This window comes from Protopterus annectens, chromosome 2.part1 (genome assembly GCF_019279795.1).
Source record: "Protopterus annectens isolate FY-2018-M chromosome 2.part1, PAN1.0, whole genome shotgun sequence".
In the NCBI taxonomy this organism is placed as follows: Eukaryota; Metazoa; Chordata; order Ceratodontiformes; family Protopteridae; genus Protopterus; species Protopterus annectens.
In genome coordinates this window covers 885,263,642-885,284,244 of record NC_056729.1, presented here as the reverse complement: position 1 = coordinate 885,284,244, position 20,603 = coordinate 885,263,642, and positions in this window count along the sequence as shown.

Below are 20,603 nucleotides of genomic sequence, written 5' to 3'. Positions count from 1 at the left end.
AGGTAGAACATTATACACATTACAATATTAATATGCTCATACTTTCTATTTTGAAACTACATAGTATCAAAAACATACATTTTTCACTAACACAGAAAATATGTGGGCTTCTACAGTCAAATGGCATATTTTCCTGTAAGCAGTTATTTTATTACTTATCTGTTGCTGAAACACTACAAATATCATTGACTTCCTGTCTTGTTGAAGCAGTTCTCAGAGGTCATGGACATATGGGCCACAGGTCAGCATAAATCAGCATGTCTCTCTTAGATAACATGCCTTACAGGAAATTAACCCCTTTTAAGTACATTGTGACTAAGTCACTACTCTCTGAAGATTATGAGTCAGAATATCTCATTTCTTGGAATTCACCTTTTGCAGCAATTACTTATTTGGGGGTGACAGCTGTCTATTCTGGTCAGGCATCTAAGTAACAGTATAAATGTGTCTTCAATTTTTGTTTACTATTCTTTTCCATTATCAGTTTAGATTGCAGGTAATCTCACATTTGTAGATTTAACAACATTCATATCTATTGTCTTCCATCTCTTTTCACCATCTAACTTGATATAGCAATCTGATCTGGATTTAATTTAGGCAAGGGATGAACTAAATCTATTTTATCAAAAATATTCATATGTGTATTTGGCCCTTTTGTCATTTAGATATTTAGCCTCATATGGAATAATCTTAGGCAACAACTTTATTTCAAACATTGGAATCATAACTTGAATCTGTTGGATCAATATTAGTGTTTTGGACCCACACCAGTTGTACGATGTGGACATTAAGTTACATTACATTTGTAAGACATATCAAGTTGCAGATCCATCTGGTTAAGAACTAGTCTGCTTTTTAACTAGAATCTCAGCAGATTTGTTGCTTGTGGATAATGCAGAGCTGAAGTTGGATAGATGAACCCATATGCTTTTCTGAATTGCTGAAACTCAGATACAAACTGAACTCATGGTCAATAACAAATTTGATAAGAATTCCCCATTTGGAGAACAGTTTCTTAAACTAGGAAATGATTTGTTGACTGGCTATTGAATGGCAGTTAACTATTGCAGTGTGTCTTGAGTAACATTTCTTAACTTTCATACATTCATAGTTACTTAGTAGGTATGTTGTCCAGGAAACTATTGAGGACACAAGCCTAATTATAAAAAAAAAAAAAACATTTCACAACACGTTATACACAATAAACACAATTCAATTAAACAATTTCAGTGATATCTGCATGATAAAAATAAACTAACTGCAAAAGTAACTTAAATACTATGTTTTAAAATATCCAATGCACCTATACCAGTCATCATTGTCGGTATATATTCATTATATAGCAGAGCTAAAATTCCTGGCTGTGTTGGATTCTATTACCATTTGATATACCAAACTGATAAGTAATAAGTGAAACAATACTAATTTCATGAACTTTAATCATACTTTGACTTAGGAATGGAGTCCAGTCACATCACGGTATTAGAAACCCAAATGATTTGGAGAAATTAAAAAAATAAGTACACTTTTTTGCAACTTGATTGGCACTATACTGTATTTATATATTTGCTTTATTCTTTCTCTCCTTTGTTGTCTGCACTGTTTCTTTTTCCCAGCCTCTCTCCCAATTGTTGTTGTAGTCTTAAACTTGCTGGCTTTGGAATTGCCCACCCCTGCTGTAAATCTGATTTTTGTCACTCCTCCCACTCCAATCTCATTTGATCCCTCAACCTAGTGCAGTGAGATAATTTGGGTAGGACTACTCTCTTGCTTCTTTGACTTTTTAACTCCTCCCTGTCCAGTCTCATCAGCTCAGTGTACTGAGTAGACTGAGAGCATTTAGGAAGGCCAACCCCCTTAGTTCTCTAATTTTGAACTATCTTCTGTTTCCTCTCCACTTTAAAAAATTACACTTTATTCAGCTGCTTTTACTGTAATTGCCTTCTTCATACTTTATTACATTATTTTTGCTGTGTGCTCTTAAGTGCTTTTATTCTGCTGCATTTATTACTGCTTGTTAGTAGCCTGATTAAATGTATCTGTTATTCTAAGCATCTTAACTTTGGTTTTAGCCTTGTGCTTCAGGCCAGTTACTTTACATGTAAGAAGGTTCTTGTGGTCTACACTCTTGTGTACAAACCCTTATCAAAACCCTCTCTCCATAAGTCCGCCCAAACATTCAGAACACTATGCCTTGACAATTCCCATCAGTTTCTCCTGCCAGCCTGGTCAACATGGGCATACTGAGACAGTGTAGCAACTGCCTCATATTTACTGACAACCCTCTTCTCCTAGCACATAATTCTTCCACCTGCGAGAAATGCATGTACATCAGTAACCTGGAGTCCATGCTCTCTCGTGCCACAGTCAGTACTCCTGAAAAAGAGGAGATTACCAGCACAAACACCAGACCACTCACATCACATAGCCAAGCACAACACAGACACACACACACACACACACACACACACACACACACACACACACACACACACACACACACACACCTATGCAAAGTTCCTCAATAAAAACATACCTAAACAACAGAGACCTCCAAAACACACTAACAAACATTCCACACACAACACCAAACACATCACACACAGCAGACAACAGATCAATGTCTCACAAACATAGCCCATAAGGCAAAACAATAAACCATTGCAGTCCACAAGACCTAACAATAAACCAAACATACTAGTCATTGGTGAATCAACTGTGGGACACATCGATGCCCCCCTCACCAGGCTCGACAAGGAGAAGGTCATGGTCAGTTGTCTGTCAGGTGCCAGAATCCACCACATCATGCACGTAAGTCTCTCCACAACAAGTGCAAATATGACTTTGTCATTGTCCATGTTGGTGTGAATGACTTGAGACATACCTCTGTGGACTATATGAAGAGAGACATGATTGGACTCTCAGAGTATGTTTTCCAGACAGGTATGACCCTAGCCTTAAGCAGCATCCTACCTTCACCAAGAATGATACCACAATACCAACAAAAAATAATTGACTTCAACAATTGGCTTAGTAGCTGGTGTCATTCCAAGGGGATCCAGTATCAGTCTACCTGGGATGACATGGTCGACAGGCTTCAATGCTTTGCCAGAGATGGCCTTTACCTGTCCCCACTGGGTTTCCGGATCCTGGCCAAGGCTCTTGCCTCCCTCATTGTGCATTTTTTAGGCAGTGTCCAAAAGATATGCCTTCCAACAAAAAAGATCTGTCAAAAAGCAGATTGAAAGTCATGCTGCTTAATGGTAGGAGCCATAACCTGAAAATGGACTCACTGGAGGCTTTCCTTGCAATGGAAGATGCTGATGTCTGTGTGGTCACAGAAACTTGGTTCAGGGCTGGGGAAAGCACCCCAGCCTTACCAGACTATACCTCATTCCACACACTCTGACCCCAAAATGAGGTCAGGAAGACTAAGCATGGTGGAGTCTCTATCTTCATTAAGGGCAGGCACACCTCCAGACTAGTCAGCCAGCATGATGCACTGGAACTACTCCAGGTGCAACTGACAGTTGGCAAGAAACCCATCCAAGTTATAGTTACCTATAGAGTTAGTGACTTCAACTACCTCACCATAGACTGAGTCAACTATTCTTACACTAATGCACTCTCTCAATGATCCCTTGACTTCATCAATTCTAACATACTAGAGCAGCTCCTCTCATCCCCCACGAGGGGAGATAATATTCTGGACTTGGTTCTCACCAACATGGGCGACCACTGCACCACTCCCATAGTAAGTTCTACCATGGTGAGATCAGATCATCAGACTGTCTCATTCGAAGTTTCTATCCCACCCAACCCCCCCCCCCCCAGCCATAATCAAGCTAAAAAACTTCTCAAAATCTGACTACATCCTCCTAAGGGAGGGTATCTGTAGCTTCACACCATCACCCCCCTCAGAGGATGCAGACAACTATGCTGAACAGTACATCAATGCAGTATACAAGCACCTGTATAACTGCATTGAATCAGCCATACCCAGTAGAACTAAAACCTGCTCCTCAAGGAAACACAAACCTGTTTGGTGAACATCCTCTATCAACAGGCTTTAAACAAAAGGAAGAAACTGTTATCCAAGGGTGAAAAGGAACAAATTCCAAATTGGAAATTCTCCCTCCTTCACCTCAACAAGCAAATTAGATCACAAGTGAAAACCTCCAAGGCCAATTATAAATCGAAACTAGCCTCCAAAACAAAGGGAAACCATAAAGTCTTCTTCAGTTTTGTCAGAACTTTTGTGGCAAAGCCCAAGTTTGTTCCTAATTAGTACTTAACAGTATCACTTATGCTGATCCTGTGGACTTACCCAACCTGCTTGCAGATAGGTTCAGCACAAACTTCATCCCCCTGCCCCCCCAAAGGCCCTTTTGACATCCCTGATACTTGTCCTGTACCTCACATCTTCGTAGATCAAGTGTTGCAGGTCCTATCCAAGGCAAAAAACACAGCTTCCATGGGACCTTATAGTATCCCAGGATGTATTCTGCACCATCTCCAGCAAGAACTGGCTTCGCCATTGAGCACCCTTTTCAACCACAGCCTAAGTACAGGTTTCATTCCAGCAGAATGGAGAACTGTCATTGTCATCCCCTTACACCAAGGTGGTGCCACTACTGACCTTGGAAACTAATGCCCCATTAGCTTAACAAGTCTGTATTTCAGTGCATACAGCTTAGCTTGACTTGGCCAAGGCTTTTGATACAATCCCCCACTTGGGCATCATTGAAAAGCTAACACAACTTGGCATAAATCCCTATCTTGTCAGGTGGATGGCCAACTGTCGCACCAACAGTATCCTCAAAGTCAAAATAGGCACCTCCACCTCCGATAGTAGACCTGTCACTAGTGGAATTCCCCAGCGATCTGTCCTGTTGCTCCTACTGTTTGGCAAATATTTCGCAAAGATCCAGGCAAAGACAAAAGGCCTGGGGCTGACCAAGTTTCTAGATGACTGTAAGTTGGGTGCTGTCATTGACTCCCTAAATGATGTCAACATACTGCAAGAGGGTCTCACAGCAACTAATGACTGGTGCCAAAGTTATGGCCTCAAGCTAAATGCAGAAAAAATATATCATCATACCATTCGGCAAAAACACAACCTCTACCGATTACCACATCAACAGCAACATCCTAATCACACAACCTGTGGTAAGTGACCTGGGCACTCAGGTTGATAACAACCTCACATTCGAACATCATGTAGTGGCAGTGGTCAGAAAAGTCTTTTACTTGGTTCATCTTATAAGTAAAGGGATTGCATCCAGAAAAAAAAAGGTTATTATCTCTCTACACTCCTCCCTCATTAGACCAATAATTGAGTATAATGCCCAGTTTGGGATGTGCCTCTCCAAACATCTACATCAACTGGAAAGGCCACTGAAATACCTCACAAAGAGAATCCATGGCCTCCAACACCTGCCCTATGCAGACAGGCTCAAATCACGATCACTCTACTTGGTATCATGCAGATTGCTCAGGGGTGATCTGTGTCTCTCCTACAAGGCGATCTTGGACCCTGCCCTACTAGAGATGCTCCATATCCATAAGTCTAACTCCTCACGCACTACCTACTTAAAAGGCCTGAATCTAATATGCACCATCAACAAAATCTGCTGAAGAGACAGGTTTGTCGCCCAGAGGCTGCCGTGTCTCTAGAATAATTTCCCATACATGTCAAACAGAGCAACTCGCTGACCCTCTTCAAGTGCAATATTGATGAGCAGATTGGAAACTGCAATTTTGTCCCAGGGGTTCCACCTGTACCCCTCATTGATAGGGGCAACAGGTGCTGACTGAGGTTTCTTTTTGCGGATAAACTCTTGACTAGGCTTGTAAGGGCCTCAGAGCCATTAGCCTAGTAACCTCCTATGTTCCTATGAGCTCCAATAGTAGTCATTTCAATCCAGCATATGTGCAAATATACACCAATATTCATTCAATTTGCCAAGGTCATAACCAGGGTTTGCCCATTTCATGAGTCTAACTTGCTGTATGAATTTCCTTGGTCTCTATTTGTGAGTAGTCTTTCCAATTAGTAAACACACATATTAGCAGTGCACACACAACTGTATGGCTCCACATACTCTCTCTAAATTTCTATGCCATATAGGGATTGCACCACCCCAAACAGCCAAAATTTAAGTTTCAGTTTTATCCTGTAATGATATTCTCAAAGCCCATATAATTCCCTCAGTTATCTTCAACCAAAGCTGTTTGGTGAAGGAACACTGCCATAAGACATGAAAATAATTCACATTCTCTGCTTTACAATGACTACAAGCATTGAGGGTGACAAATCTTGTCTATATATCACTAAAGGAGTGAGACACCTTAAAAGAACTAAGCCTAATTTTCCCAGTTGTCCTAGAGAACTGTTGGGCTAAGTGACATGGTACGAGCCACACAGCACAGAACATGGAAGCTGCGGGAATCAAATACGGGGCTACAGGAAGTAGACCATAAGAGCTCATAGTCTTAATCCTCTATACTAATTGACAGACCAATTGCGCAATAGCCCACTACAGCTAAGTAACTTCTACTATAATGTTCACACAAGTCGATTGCCATTCTTTGCCATGACCATCTTGACAACAGTCACAGTCAGAGATTTTCTCCTTTGGTTAGGTTTGTGTTTGCTGCAGAGCTGTTTGTAGGCATGATTTTGTTTATATCTGGTATTTAGCCACCACACAGACATTTCTGATTTCTGCCTGTGCAGTTGGTCATCCCTCAATGCCTGTCATGGATATGTTTCAGAACGTCTGCTCCTTGCAAAGTTGACACCGCAAGCCAATCCTGGTACAACAAGAGATCTTAATACTCTGACAAATAAGTTCATACAGCAGAGTATTTATAAATTGAATAATCTGTCTGCTTCTATATGTGGCCACCCATTAAGAACATAACTGAATGTATTCATCAAATCTGTATCATGCTTAATTGCTTCTCTGGTGATGTCAGTCCTGTTGAAATTCACCTCTTTGTTGTAATTATGGCTTGCACATTTGCACTCACGTCTTCTTCAGTATTTGACTGTAATATCTCAGGCACTAGATTTATGGACAGGTTATCTGCCAATATGTGTTGTTTCTCCAGAATGTAATTGCTTTTACATTGAATTGTTTCATCTTCATCAACAGCTGCTGACATCGTGGAAGGACTTTGTCAAAGTTATATAAGTTTATGAGTAGCCAATGGATGATTTTTCTTAACTCGTTCATTCCTGCCTAGCCAGATGTTAATTAATTCCCCTTTTCAACTGGCCTGTGAGATTGTTTTATTTCTGCTGCTTGTTGGTGTGCTTACTTGAGCCATGTTACCTAAACTGCTTGTAGGCATTTTAATAATTGACTATTTTCATTGCTGCTGACATAGTTATTATGTTGTTACTACTATCTTGGTTATCACAAAGTTTGTCTTACAGTGCTTGACAAGGAGAAGGTGACATTTGTCTCTAGGGTGCCAGGATCCATGATGTTACAAGGCTCATAAGTCCCTTACACTGGGAGATATTGATATAACCTTATGGTAGTCAAATGCAGGTCAGGCTCTGGTCCTGATTGGAATTCTACCTTCACTAATAATGATGCCTAAATACAAAGGAAAAATAATTGGCTTCTGTATTTGGCTAAGTATTAAATGTCATTCAAGGGGGGAACCAGTCTGTGTCCACATGGAATGAGATAGTATACCTATCACTTTGCTTCACAATGGGCAGCCTGCATCTCCCCTCCTCTTCCATGGATTCTGTTTACAGACCAGAGCACTCGCCACCTACATGTTACCTTTTAGGCAGACTCCCACGACTGGGCATTCCAACATAGGAAGTAAAGATAAAGTTATTCCAAATCAAACTAAAAAAATGCTGCTCTCTGCAAACAATGAGGCACAGATTACTTTCGTCTTCTCTTGTATTGCCCGTCTTTGGAAATGTTTTGAGTTAAAGCACACACATAGCTGCCACTTCAACAGTCAGAAACCCAATTACCTCATTACTTTATTTACATTTCTTGTTGTAAGGATAGTACCTCTCAATCTATATATATAATGGCTATTGAGTGACAGTGGCTCATATACCTTATTTCAGTGATTTTCTGCAGTTATTTCCAGGACTGGTAGCACTTCTTCTCAGTTTCTACAGCTACCATTCATTGCCACAGAAATGTATTGTGCAACTCATTACATTGTAGTCCTAATTACAGTAGCCTAAATCTTTTTAGGAATATTTTCTTATATGTTTGGCCAAGTTTATTTATTTTATTTATTTTACATTTGTTAACCAGGGGTGTCTGACTGAGCCGAAAAGGCAATTTTTCAGCAGAGGCCCGGGGAGAAAAGCTCCACAAAGAAAAATTACAGACACATTTAGTTATTTAGACATGATCAGTATACACACAAATTACAAGAGACATGTTTTTACAATGGTATGCAGCACATAAAGAGTTACAGTGCAGAGAACAAACAAAAAAATATTAATTTTAAAAATAAAGGTAATTAATAGATTTGTGGTGTTGACATTGATTTGTGAAGTTGACATTATTATTATTATTATTATTATTATTATTATTATTATTATTATTACTATTATTGTTGTTTCTTTCTCTGATGTATACATACATATTCCCTGTCCCATATACTTATAGATAGACTCTTTGTCATTTGAGGCAAGATTACAATGTGGACTTTCAATGTCACTATTTCACTACTTTTCATGTTGTGCTACATGTTCTCCTTTTTGTTACAAAATTGTATACTACCTTGCATAGTCTCTTATTGCTTAGTGGTATTCAATAAATATGCCCAATAAATAGTGTAAAAAATGCCCTCATTGAACCTGTCCTGAAATTGTTTAATTTAAGCATGTCCATCTAAATAGTTTAATCTATAAGGCTATGGAATGTATTATGCCTGACTTCGTAAACTGTTATTTCAAGGATATCCTACACCGTGATCCTCAGCAATTTAGTTTTGTCAAAGGGAAGATTCTGTCTACTCTACATAATAAAGTTATTTGAGAAGCTGACCAAGGCTGACAGTAGTGGTTACTCTGTCCATGCAGCCTATCTGGATCTGGCAAACGTGTTGAAATCATTCCCTTTTCTGGTATTATAAGTAAACTAAGAGACCTAAATATAGATCAATACATTTTAAGGCTGACATCAAATGGGTTAAAAGATTAATGTAGCATAGTTAAATCAGCAGGTGCCACCTTAGAAAGCAAGAATCTATCCATGAACCTCAGTAATCAGTGTTGGGATCCATACTACTTGGCATATACTTCTCCAACTTCCAAACAGTAAATTCAAATCTATTCAAAATTTTACTGATGACTGCAATCTGTGTGCTATTGTCTGGTCATCCCTTGATACAGTGCTATTACAGCAGGAACTAATCTTCAATAACCAATGGTATAATGAAAAGGGGTTAAAGACATATACAGAAAAAGTGCATTACTATTGCATTTAACTAAAAACTCATCTCGAATTTATACCAAAATGTTTATACCTCTCCAGACTGATACAGTAATCAGGGTTTTTGACATTTCTCCCTCTATTTTGATTGCCATGTAGAATTAATAGTGCTTTTTTTCTATTTAGCAAAACCAACATCTAAATATTCTGTAGAAAGGTCACTGAGTTTTCTATCCAAAAAGAGTACTAGTCTAAAACCATGACTTACCAAGACAAATTTGAAGTTTCATTGCTTTACTTGATATCATAAATTCTTATGTGGTTCGATGACTTGCATTCTGTTCCATTAGGGACCAAACTCCTTAACTACACCATCACTAGACAAACAGCTCCATTAACACCAGATCTAAGGATCTGAATCTCCACCAACATATAAACCAAACATGCTTAAGCAACAGATTTTTTTTACTCAATGTTTACCTCATCTTTGAAACTGTCCTTCTGCATTAAATGGAATGACACCATTATATCCTTCAAAACTAACCTTGAAAGAAAGATTGGCATCCACAAATTTATACCTGGCTTGTTGTGCTTGCCCACCTGGAAGTGTCATGTACATCATGAGGGTTACTGGCAAGGCTCAAACGGTCTCATGACTTACTTGCTTTGTAAGTCCTATGATCCAATTGTCTGTGGTTTATCATCAGTTTGAAGCTGAAACCTCTCTAGGCATAAAACCAAGGAAAGTGGCAATGCACACCAAAATGACTAAACACCTTTGTGATAACACCTTTGTGGTGCTAAACTATTCTTATCTTGGTTATTAAAGTTTTATTTACATGTCTTGGCTCATCAACCTGTGTTCCAGCATCTTGTGGCTTAGTTACCCTCTCTAGGCACAACTCAATGTAAAAGAACACCCACTTACCCATGACAGTATTCATTTAGGAATACCTGTTCTGGAACAGAAAACAATGAATTTCAGTTTCCCATCAATCTTCTGCCATAAAGCTGTTCATACCCCATAACTGCTAGCATCTGTACTGAGCGCAGTTGGTTTACTGACATTATACCATGGAAGCAGTGGAGGGGCATTAACACAGAATTAAATACTTTTAAAGAATCTTCTTTGAAGTCACACCATCTGTGCTACAACTTTCTTCTGCAGTTCTGTTAAAGGAAGAAGCACCCTTGACAGTCTGAGCAAAAATTCACCCATATAGTTTATGGTGGCAGGCATTTGTCAGAGTCTCATGACACTATGTAGATTTGGTAATTCAATTGTTATGCAAAAATGGCCCTTTTCTTTATTGAGCTTGAGCCCTGACTCTTCAATGGTCTGAAGCACAGCCTTCAGCATGTTGTCAAGCATAAACACCAAAACAGCAGTCATCTTTACCAAATTGTCCTCATGTCTTTGATCCCGGGTACTCATTTCATGCTGAAAGATTTCAGGTGCTAAAGTAATTCCAAAATGTAACCACTGAAAGCTTAATTCTCTCACTGGAGTAGCAAAAGTGGTCCACTTTCTAATGTTTGTTTACAGGGGTATCTGCCAAAACCCATTCAACGCATTTAACATGAAGAACATCCTCTCCTTTAGTTTGGATGCTATTATCTTCAGTGGTAGGCAAGTAAATATTTCCCTCATGACTGCATTACTTAAACATTTCAGATCAACACACAAACTCTCATTCCACTATTTTTATTCATTTCTAGCACCACTGAAGCATAACAGTAAGTTCTATAACCCTTTTGATTACCATCATAGACTGCATTTGATTTAGCTCAGGGTCTTCCTTAGAGAGGTTGATGAATGATATACTTTGTGGTATAATTAGGGGGAAAGGATCAGTACACAATTTCAAATTAATGTATTTTTTTTTGTATTTGATGAGTCTAACATCACCAAGCACATCAACTTTAATTTCCTGTTTTCCGACAATTAGACCCAGTTCCTCTGCTCTACATTTTCACATAAGAACATAATAACACATAGATCCATAACTCATATCTTGTCCTCTCCTCTAAGCCATGATTAGGACCTTTCCCAAATATCTCATCTTCCTGCTTATGTTGCATATTTCTTTTTCTGTTTTGACCAGCTAGGGATATTTTCTAATGACTCTACATGCATCATGTGACTTTGCAGTTCTGTCTGCTCCAATGTCTGTCTCATGGAGTGCCATGAATTGGAAGTTTGTCATGTCACTCTAGATTTGGATTACACTGATTACTCACAAAGTCCACAAAGAAAGTTGATAACTCTCTGACCACTTTAGTGTTGCATTGTTGTGTAATTGTTCAGCCGAACCTAACTCTTCATGACCTGAAGGATTTTAGCATGCTAGGTCTGTCTGTTGCAAACTGATCCTGTTAGTTCTTGCACATTCCGTTTCCTTCCTTCAGTAATACTGCCTATCTACCTTAGGCTCTGTTAGCATTTCTGTATGTAATATGTTGCTTGTATTGCACAAAACAGCAAAATTACACATTTTTATTACATTTTTGGCAGTGTTTTGTACTAGCTTGAAGATGAAACCTCTCTAGGCACAACACAATGTAACAAACATTGTGCATTATGCTTAATGATAAATATACTTTATTTGCATGCATTCATCAGTTTTCACTTGTACATTTACACTAGCCTCCCCCATACCTTTTACCCTGTTTATTGTTTTGATTTCTTTAATTTTACTCATATTTCTTACCAGTCTCATATCTGCACTTTGTTTTTTCTTTTAATTTTCTCAAAAGGACAAATAATTTATATAGCATTCTCTAATATTTAAAATCATCTCCACATGTAATTTTTGTAAATCTTCCTAGTCTGCATTGCTTTTAACAATCAAGCATCTTATTTTTTTTTTATTTGAGTGCCACTGAATAAACAGGATGCTACCAGTTCAAACAAATATCTCACAAATGCTTCAACAACCCCACATGATTTCTGAATAAAAATTAATAAAGCATGCTTTTCATGTCTTACATTTTTTTTAGAAAATATTCATCTAGCTTTGATATTATTGTCTCAAATGCTAAATATTGCCCCTCGGCAAATATAAAAGAACAAAAAATAGTTTCAACATCTCAGCCTGTAGAATAAAGTACGGAGTTTAGCGGCCTTGGGTCAACTGTTGCCCTAGGCAAAAGGGTTCTACGATGACCCCCCACACACACACACACCACCCAGTGCCCCCATCCTGGTTTACCTACACCAAATAAATACCGGAAAAGTGCCCCTGCTAGAGCAGCACCCTAAGCAGCCGCCTAGTTGGCCTATGCCTAAGGCTGGCTATGAGTTTGCCTGACTCTCATTGTTTTCCTTGCCTAACTTTGCTGCTATACTGCAACGTGCAACCGTTATCTTCCATATTTGCTATGTTGACTGTTGTATGAAGTCAAATAAGTCTGTTGGACTATATCTGTTCATTTTTATTTTAATCTTTCTCTTTACCTTCCTTTCCGCAAGTCACCAACTCACTTGAGTCAATACCATGCCAAAATGTCAGAAAAATATGTGGTATGGCTCCTGTTAGCCCTATTACACAGTTTCACACTAGGCTAAATATTTGCTGACTCCCTTATGGCATGAGAGGCATTTTCTTTCATGTTGCAACTAGAAGACCCCAAATTGACACCATGTCATGCTCCACGCTATATTTAGGCCAGAAAACACTTATTCTATGCTTAAGGCATTGAACTTATTTTTCTTTCCAGCTTGTGCACTTTAGTATCAAGGTTGTCTCAACAAAGCTCCAAGCTCAATGCAATTTCAAGCATTATGAGGAAACCCTTTAGGTTTATAAAGGCATGGTCAGTCTAATACTGATTGATCTGATTATCCCAATAATCCGATATCAGAGCAACTCCCTTCTTATTCTTGTATAGAAATGATTACCATTCTTCTCACTCAGACAGTTACTACCCCTACTAGGGAGCTGGTCAAACAGAATCCTGAGATTACATAGTTTAAACTTAGTCAGAATATCTCCATGGCACCTAGAAAGAGCACCTCTGCAGTTACCAGTACTATTAGGTATGCTTCCAAGCATCAACCATAGCTAAATCATTGTCACAAAAGTTCTCCCTAAACTTTTTACAGATTGCTAAGCTATACTGTTGCTCGGCTCCACTACCACTGCTTTTCTCAAGGTAAAACACAACTATATTACCTGCACTTCCAATGCAGCTTAAAAGAATCAGAGCACCACAGAAAAAACTAAGGTAACTATGTCATGTGGCCATTTATACCTTGCCAGTACCCACCTTAGATTTTATCTCTTTTTTTCAAGGAATTACAGGCCACTTGTATCAAAGTTAAATTTGTGGATACTAATCCAGTTAACTAACTCCTTTTTAAATGGATATAGTATGTTGCATTGCTTAATTCGGAGTGGAAGGTTATTCCAGAGAAGGGGTAAGCATTGTGTGATGAAACTGTCTCTTCACTGTATTTTGTTTATTTGTTGAAGAATATTTATATCCAAGGTTCTAGTATTAGTGGGACTGTTTAATTTCAGGAGACAGAAGATGTATTGGACTATGGGATACCTAATGTCCCAAAAGGTAAAGCACAGATTGTCCCTAAGGAGTCTCTTGAACACTGAATAAAGGGTTAGCGCTTCCAGCCTCTCCTGGTAGCACTTGTCATTTAAGCATGTGATCTTCTTTGTTAGAAAAGTCTATGATCTTCCTTTTGTATGATATGCCTAGTCAGATAAATCTCAAAAGAAGTTCTACATTCAGTAATAGGTATGATCAATGTGGAATATATAGGGGTAAGTACTTCCTTGGAAATAGATTAAATACTTTTTGCATTCAACTGTGAAAGGTAAAATATTTCCTAAGCACTGTTGCAACACAAAGGTCAAAGGCAAGGGCATCATCTATGTTCCAAGAACCCACAATACAGTTTCATTTTGAAGAGGGGTGTTGTCTGCACAATAAAATGGATAAACATTTGTTTATCAAATCCAATGATAGTGTACTTGTTAACATTTATTTTTAATCTAGTTTTGAGCAACAGCTTTTGACATGTAAAATTTCCAGTAGGAGCTTTTGTGTGAAGGAAGAGGACTCAAGGACGGTATCAAGCTTGCAGCTGACCACAAACATGGTTATCCAAAGATCTTGACTTGTAATTTGAATATTTGTGAAGCAGGTGGCAAAGAGCATGGGTTCCAGCATGGAACCCTGAGAAATACCATTGGTCACCTTCATATTTACTGAGGATGCACCTGGTACACTCAATACATGGCTTTCATCATTCAACCAATGTGATATATATGTATCTATGCAGGGGTCAGTTTGGAGCTAATTATCCTTGTTTATTATGCAAGCATGTGGTATGGTTTTAAAAGTCTTAGCCAAGTTGAGGTATGCAGTATGTTACCTTCTCAAAGAAGTTGACCAGCTTCATTAGGTAGGATTTCTCCTTAAAAATAGCTAAACTACTGGGGATTAAGCTTTATAAGATTTTTGATATCATTATTTAATTAGGTCAATTATCCTACATGCCATGGCTTTGCAAATGATACTATTGAATTTGGTTTCCAGGGGCGGTAATGGGACTACCTTTGTGAAGTAACATCACAACAACTTCAGGTACAAAAACTGTTGCTAAGCTCAGGTTGAATAGCAGCAGAAGTGGGTCTACTTGGGCATGTTTTCTACCTTTTATCAGCAATTGGATATATTAACAGGCCCCATGGATGATGTAGTTTTAATTTTGGAAAGCTTGTTAGGAAAAGTGTTTGTTAGTTAGAATTGGGGGTGAGATTCTATGGGATACATGGTCTTTATATAAATGTTTCAGGATTGAAATTTCGCTACTTTGTTTGCTAGTATGTTTCCATTTCTACTGGATCCAAGTAAGTTAATGACATTTTTGGATAAGCGTTGGGTGATATTGCATGATATAGCTTAGTTCTCTAATGTAACTAAAGATGGACTGGTAACTGTCTTTTGCTACTGATGCTAATCTAAGCTCATGGGAGGCCTTCATATTCATGATGTTAATTTTTAATTCCTTTGACAACTTTTTACTGTTAACCTTGATTTTTTTATTTGCTATAAAGTTTAAGAAGCTGTCTAATTTTTATTGTATACATACACGCACACACACACACACACACACACACACACACACACACACACACACACACACACACACACACACACACACACACACACATACATATATCTATATGGGCCGGATTCACGATGGCTTGCACGGAGTCTATGAGTAGAGTAAGACCCCATGCAGTCATCATGTCCGATGAGCGATCCATGAACAGCCTGTAGGGGTGTGTAAGATAGCTCCTAACACATCTCCTACACGGAGAGGGCTGTGATATGCAAATTACCTCATTTGCAGCTGAAAGACATGCAAATGAGGTAAATTTGCGATCCAGGAAGCAGAAACCAGTCCGAGTAGAAGACGTGTTAGCTGCAGAAATGTACTCAGTTGACAACTGAGTACTGTTCTGCAAATAGCACAATGGAGCCTTGTCAGCTCCAAATAAAGGTTGCATATGGTTGTGGAAGCATGCCAATGGCCAAATATACAGCCACTGGAAAGTTTCCCTGATGCAAAAATTAAAATAAAAATAAATTTTTTCGCCAATTTCCGATGTTTAAGTGTAGCGCAGCGCCGCTCAAATGGGGTGCGCTATAAAAATCATAAAATAAGGCAATAAAAGCCACAAACATGGAATTTATGAAAATTGTCAAATTACAATGTAAGGGAATAGCAGGCTGAAGACAACATGGCCACCGAGTAGGGGTTGCTAAGGGGAGAAGCCCAGTCTAAGACAAGTAACCAAGCATTAGTAGGCAATCCTATGTAAATGAGTGTTAGGATAGTGAATCACACTTTTACATAGCAAATGAGCACAGTCAGTGGAGTGTAGGAGTAGGATATGGGGAGTAACAGAGTAGGAGATAGGTGACATCACAAGGGGGGTATTATGAAAGTAGTGCAGCTCATTGGAGGACAGTGGCATCTGTTAGGTGTCAGTTAGACATCATGGAAAGAGGTGTGTTAACAGATAGGCCAGGAAAAGCCAAGAAATGGAAGGTGTATACTGTGGACTTGAGTAAGACAAAGTGTATTTAAGCTGGAGTAAGCATGTATAAGGCTGTTGGAAGACCAGTAAACTTGTTTGCGCTGGTGTGCGCGCGTTTTAGCCCGAATAAGCAAGTTTTAGTACGTCTAAGCATGAATGCACGTGTGTGAGCTGCTGTGAGCGTGTTTGCGCTTGTATGCTCGTTGCTCCCCCTGAGGAAACAGAAAGGAAAAAGGAAGCACAACAAATAGCAGGAAGCTACCAGGTGATACTAGTAGAGCTAGCAGGTGAAAACAACCCGAATCAGGCAATAACACAGGCAGAACACTAGCCTAGCCCAGCCCAACACTTAAAACTCTGCAAACAACAGTTCAGTTTGTTTCTCACATGAGACACTGAAACACTGGAGTATGCTACTAGAAGTGAAAACTGAAAAAGCTTCACTCAGACAAAAAATACTAGGGGCTGCCATTGCTGTTATAAGATGACATATGCAACATGCTGAGGATGGTGACAATGCAAATGCTGCCAGAGAACCCACAGTGAGGAGACGGAAAAGAGTGTACAGGCTCAGGGTCACCTACCAGGGGTTACATGAGCTGGAGATAGTGGAGTGCTACAGAGTGGACAGAGACCTCCTGCAGCAAATTGTTGAGCTGTGCAGGCCACGCCTCACACACAGAACCAACAGAGGGGAACCCATCCCAGTGGAAACCAAGGTATGTGTTGGCCTAAGAATACTAGCAACAGGTACCTTTCAGAGACCAACTGGTGATATGATGGGGATATCACAGGCATCAGCATCCAGGGTACTGCACCAGTTCCTGGATGCCATGTCAGCACATGTCGGTGATCATGTATATTTCCCCAATTCCCGTGAGGTACTGGCTGGCAATATGCATCTATTTCAGCAAATAGCAGAATACCCTGAGGTAGTGGGTGCAATAGACTGCACGCATATACGCATCAAAGCACCAGCCGGTGAGCGGGGTACGGCCTACATTAACCACAAGGGCTTCCCCTCCATCAACTGCCAGGTTGTGTGTGATGCCCAGGGCATAATAATGAATGTGTGTGCTGGCTGCCTTGGAAGCTACCATGATTCCCATATCTGGCATCTGACAGCTGTACCAGACATTTGCCAATGAGGATATCCCACATGGTCACTTACTGGGGGATGCTGGCTATGCACTGGAGCCGTGGCTGATAACACCCATCAGAAACGCACACACACCTGAACAAGAACACCATAATGAGGCACACGCACAAACACGAAATGTAATTGAGCGTGTGTTTGAGTTGCTCAAGTCATGGTTCCGGTGCCTGGACACATCTGGTGGAGCCTTGCAATACTCAACAACTACATGTACCCAAATTGTCATGGTATGTGCTATGCTACATAATATGATCCTGCGAAAACAGCTGCAACAGGACCAGCATAGGCCTGGGCCAAACAGCCCCCCACCAGTGCCAAGGCCATCACAGGCAGAGCGTGACTCAGAGGAGGAACAACCTGAGCCTGCCCCAGTAGGCAGAAGGAGGCGTGCCCAGTATGCCTTGGCCTTGGCAAAGAGGCAACGCATAGCACATTCACTGGCTCAGTAGGAACCCTGGAAATGATACCTCTCTCTGACTCTCACATATAGTAAAAGGGATGCCTAACTTGACACTACCTGTTTCCAAACATGTATAGGGAGTGCAGTATGTGCATCCGACATAGGCAGCCCTGCAGCACCACCTGAGGCATGATTGCCATGTGTTAAGCAATGTAAGGTAGTGCTAAACAGCATTTACCACCATGTCGTATATGCAAACTTGATGACCTTCAGTAGCATCCTACCCTCACCAAACATGAGGCCACAATATGAAGACAAGATGATCAATTACAATTGGCTTAAGTATTGGTGTCAGTGAAAGGGGATTCAATGCCAGTCAGCCTGGGATGAGATGCTCGACAAGACATGATGCTTTGCTAGGGATGGATTTCACCTATCACCTGTGGCCTATTGGATATTGCCAAAGGCTCTTGTCACCCCCATAGTGCCTTTTCTAGGTAAGGCTCAAAAGACAAACCCACCTCCATAGCTATCGCAAGGGATAACAAAGTATAAGTAATGCTACTCAATGCCAGAAGTCTAAACTGCAAGATGCATGCACTCCAAACACTCCTCAGCATGGAGAATGTTGATATCTGTGCAGTAAAAGAAACCTGGTTCAAGGCTCCCAAGAGCACCCTAGCATTCACAGGTACACCTTATACCATGCTTTACAGCTGCAAAACATGGAACAAACTACAAAAGGAGGGTGAGTATCAATATTTGTCAAAGATACCCACACCCCCAGGTTGGTGGCACAGCATGAAGCATCACAGACTACCATGTGTAACCAACAGTGGGTAAAACCGCCTTCCAGTTCATAGCCTGCTACAGACCACCCTCCTAAACCCAGGAACCACACTTGGCCGACTGGAGAACACATGAAAATATGAAGATCTCCCCAAACACCATTATATTGGGCGACTTCAACTACCCAAACATACACTGGGAGCATTACTCTACCTCCAACACCCTAGGCCAAAGGTTCCCAGTATTTATAAACCAAAATGCTATGGAACAACTTGCTACCACTCCCACAAGAGGGGAAAACATACTGGACCTGATCATCACCAACATGGGATCTCTATGCCCAAGACCAGAAGTGTATCCCTCACTGGTACGATCACACCAGATAGTAATCTCACTGGATATTCACATCCTCACCCCAGCCCATGGCCAGAAAACCACAGTGAAAAATGTTCACTAAAGCATATGTCACACACCTCAAAACTGAGATGGAATCCTTCACAGCCCCTGTGTCTGTGGAAAATATGTCCCAGACCTCATAACCCTTTATAAACGCATTCTATGAACACCGTCAGGAATGCATGGATCATGCAATCCCAAATAAAACCAAGACCCAATCCTCCAAAGGCAGGCATCCAGTTTGGTGGACCCCAGCCATAAACAAACCATACAATACAAGGAGGAAGCTACTGTATGATAGATCCAAATCACAAAAAGGGAAGCCATCTCTGACCAGTATTAATGAAAAACAATGTCCACACATAAAATTGTCTAAGGCCATCTGTGAGATAGAAATTGTACAGGACACCAAGGATAATCACAAGGCATTCTTTACTTATTGTAGGAACCTGTGTGGGAATCCCCAGATATGTTCAGAATTAGTCCAAAATGACAAAAAATACAACAAACCCACAGACATTGCCAACATCCAAGCTGACAGGTTCAGTGCAACCCCCCCCCCCTCTCCACCATAAGGGCAGATATCTATCCCAGCAGAGTGCTGGCCCCCTGACATCACAGATGCTCAGGTAACAGCCAGCCTCTCCAAAGCAAAACACACAGCATCAATGGGACCAGATGGGGTCCTGGGCTATGTCCAACATGAACCCCAAGAAGAATTGAACACACACATAAAACCACTGTTCAATGTCAGCCTTAACACATGATATGTACCCAAAGAGCAGTGTACAGCAACAGTGGACCCTCTCCACAAAGGTGGTGCCTCAACGGATACTGCAAACAATTGCCCCAGAAGCCTGACTATTTTGGTCTACAAAGCTATGGAAAGGATCATCATGGACCTCAGAAATAAACATATTGGAGACACACAGACACTGGATCCTACCCATTTGGGCTTTGTTAAGGGCAGATCCTGCCTCCTAAACCTGGTTGAGTCATTTGAAACAGTCACCAAGGCCATTGACGAGGAGATGGTGGTCCACACAGCCTACCTGGACCTTGCAAAAGCCTTCCATACAGTACCCCACTTGGTCATCATAGATAAGATCACCAGCTTCAATAGAAACCCCTATGTCACTAGATGGGTTGCAAACTGGCTCAAGGACAGAACCCACATGGTCTGAAATGCTGGAGCCATGTCTGACCACAAACCAGCTACAAGTGGCATCCCACAAGGCTCAGTCCTGGGACCTCCCTTGTTTGGTATATATTTCTCAGAGGTACAGGCCAACACAGAAGGACTGTTGGTGAACAAGTTTGTAGATGACTGCAAACTGGGTGCCATAATCAACCCTCCAGCT